General features: G+C 38.4%; 1 pseudogene; it reads right to left on the minus strand.

Moving 5' to 3' along the window:
* Positions 1-2,213: 2,213 nt before the first annotated feature.
* On the minus strand, positions 2,214-2,309 carry LOC142211040 (U6 spliceosomal RNA; annotated as a pseudogene).
* Between the last annotated feature and the right edge of the window lie 1,230 nt (positions 2,310-3,539).

A 3,539-nucleotide genomic window follows, 5' to 3' on the forward strand; every position in this document is an offset into this window, starting at 1 on the left:
TTGGGCACACAGCAGGGGCAGGTGTGAAGGAGCGTTATGCGCGTCTGGAGCATGTATGCTTGCAAAAAAAATGAAAGGTCTAAATTTCACCACCATATTGTTTTAATTCCTGTGAAATGCTTAAAGGGTTAACAAAATTTTCAAATATTGTTTTGAATTCTTTAAGAGATGCAGTTTTGAAAATTAACTAATTTATGGGGGTTTCTAATATATAGGCCTTTATAATTCACTTCAGAACTGAAGTGGTCCCTAAAAAATTACTTTGGGAAATTTTCTTGTAAATCTGGAAAATCGCAGTTACAATTGTAAGCCTTCTAATGTCCAAAATAAATTACAGGATGAGTAAAAGATGATGCTTATATAAAGCAGAGGTACAGTAGGGGTTTAACTCTGTATTGTCAAGTGGGTGGTGTCAGGCAGGAACAGGCAAGAGGACTATATATTACCATATTACCATGACCACAGACTGATTTTTATTCACTGTAACTAAGCAGAATGAATGGCAGCAAGCAGAGATCTAGATAACCATGAGGAATTCATACAGAAAACATATTGGAACATTTTATAACTTTTCAATGTACAAACAATAACATTTATCTCACAATATTGGTCTGAACTGGACAACCACATTATAGCTAAGGCTCCATGTTGCAGAAAAGTTGCTGTTGCTGCTTTAGATTTTCCTGCAGTTTTTAGAGCCAAAGCCAGGGGAGAATTGTGCAGAAAGGAGAAATATACAGTAAGTGCTTCATTCATATTGCTCAATATTTTTGCAGCCACTCCTGGGGTTGGTTCAAAAAACAAACTAAAAAAGCAGCTTTTCCAAACCTCCCATCTTTCAAAGGACTGAAAGAGGTACTGAATACAGCGCACTATCTGCGCTGGGGCAAATTTTGCTCTAACCACTTTCAATTTAATCCTGAACATTCCCATAAATTTCCCTTTATGCCACTACAAAGTATAACGCCCTTGACTTGTATGGCACCATATTATAATGTCCTCCTCCAGTTGCCCCCACGGTACAAAAGCTCCCTTCCAGTTGCCCCCACAGAATAAACTTCCTCTTCTTGTGTACCCACAGTATTATGTCCCCTTCAAGTTACCCCACATTATAATATCCTCTACAGTTGACCTTACAGCTAAATGTACCCTTGTAGCTGCGCCACAGAATAATGTCCCCTTCCAGCCTTCCCCAGTTTAATGTTCCCCTCCACCTGTCCCAACAGTATAATGTCTGCCTCCAGTTGCTCCCACAGTTTAATGTCCCTATCCATTTAACCCCAGTTTAATGTCTTCCTCTAGTTACCCCATAGCTTAATATCCCTCTACACCTGCACTAATAGTTTAATGTCTTCCTCCAGTTGTCCCCTTTCAGCTTCCTTCAGTTTAATGTCCCCTTCCAGTTGCCTCTACGGTATAAATTCGTCCTGCAGTTGCTCCCACAGTATTATGTCCCTCTACTGGTTCCCACACAATGCCAAATAAAAATAAAAAACACTAATATTTACCTTTCCCATTCCTCTTCAGGAAGCAGCAGCGCCGATGTAAGTGATGTCACTACATTATGCCTACTACTCCCTGAGCAGAGACAGGGGCCAGATGGTGAAGCAGGGTGCAAACAACTCCCTGCTTCACCATTGTAGTCAACTGATCTGATGCAGATGAGTTGGATCTGGGACATACCTCCCACTGAGTGGAACAGTATCCAGAATCTGCGACTGTCCCGCTGAATCTGGGACTTTTCTGCAACATGGGGCCTTAACATAATACTGTCTATTCTAAGTTTGAACTGTCTGCTATGTTTAATCTTCTAGTTCTGCAGATTACAAACAAACTGTGGGAATTTTACTAATGAAAAAGCAACAGAGTTCCACTTACATGCACTGCACAACATTTGTTTTAGATAATTTTTTCCTCATCTGACATGGGTGCATGACTTCTCAAATAAGTGTTATGTCTTAACCACTGAAGAATGCAGGTGTTTTTCCATTTTATTGTTTTTGTCTTTTGATTTCCAACTTCCAAACGCTATTATTTCTATATTCACAGAGTACCATTTAATATCACGTGTAAAACTGAAGAGAGACATTGGTAGTGCCAGTAGGGGGTTCTTACCCTAAGTCAATAGTATGAAGATAATATAACATTCAAAATTCAGTGGTAACATTTATTATACAATGTGGGTCCCACTTCCAATGTACCAGAGAGTGAGAAAAAATATGAAATGTTTCAGAAATACTGTGTCATCCTTACACAGGGGCCATGCTAATGTTGTCTGCATGATTTAAAGTTTTGTTGCCGAAACAAACATAAGCTAATTCATGAAGCATTCCATGTGTGGTTGCATAATTTGGAGAATAGAATATTGAGTGCCAAGTCTTCTTTACACTAGGGTTAGAGGAAGTGTTCTAAATGCTCAGATAGCAAGTCATATATTACCATGTCATTCATATCAGAGATGAATCTGATTGTGAGAACTGCTGTTGGGTGTCTGCTGTGTAAAACCCAGTAGATATAGTGTCCGCCAAACTCCTGAGCACGAGACATTTCTGTATAATACACATATAGAGTACAGCAGGAAGCAGGTAACATAAGGCAATACTGGTACATTGTTCTGGCACATTACTAGACTATGTAGTCTTAGAGGACACTATCTAACTGTAAGACCGCATGTAGTCTAATTATGAAGTCGTACTTTCTTTTATCTGTTCCCCATTTCATGTCTATCAACTAAATGTATGTATGATAGAAGAAAGATGAAAGGAAGTTTAAATGCAGGATCAAGCTACATAGGGTTTGTTTGTAGCCTGTAACCATGGAGACAAATGGCTCTATATAAGAGTTATAGACCCAAAATGAATATTTTTAATAAATACTATTTGCAAAGTCGCTTCATTTTTTCTTTGCAAGCTATTAAAAATACAAAAAATGTTGTCAAAAAGACAGAAAGTCATAAATGAATAAATTTTATTAGAAATAATTAATAAAAATAAGAAAACAAAGTAACAAAATGATTACAAATAAATTACATATAAGACAGGGGAACCAAAGAAGAACCAGAGAAACAATGTGGAAGGTGCATGAATCATATTGGTGCGGGGCATAAATAAACATACAATGCTGCTCTAAATGATTCAAGAGACAATGTCTCAATATAGCATGATGGTAAAAATCTAAACCATAAATGCCTCAACCAAAACCATATAATTGGGATACAGGGTCTACAATGTAACAGGTACATATATAATGGATATATAGAACATCGGCCTTTCTGAAACAGATAGCAGTAAAGAAAAGTGACCAAGTGTCGTACATTTGTGGTAAGGTCCCATCATGATTTAAAAGGTGCTTTTTTCCAGTGGGTCTACTGTGGTGATGTTTGGAACTTGACTAGGTTTTCTTGTGCTTTACTATTAGGGCCCCTTCACATGGCTGATACGCTGGCTGCTTCAAAACGTGTAAACGTTCTGTAGCAGCGGCGTCTAAAGCAGATCGCATTGTTTTCTATGGGAGCCGGCAGACGCGCGCTTGCCATAGAA

This window comes from Leptodactylus fuscus, chromosome 6 (assembly GCF_031893055.1).
Source record: "Leptodactylus fuscus isolate aLepFus1 chromosome 6, aLepFus1.hap2, whole genome shotgun sequence".
Taxonomy (NCBI): Eukaryota; Metazoa; Chordata; class Amphibia; order Anura; family Leptodactylidae; genus Leptodactylus; species Leptodactylus fuscus.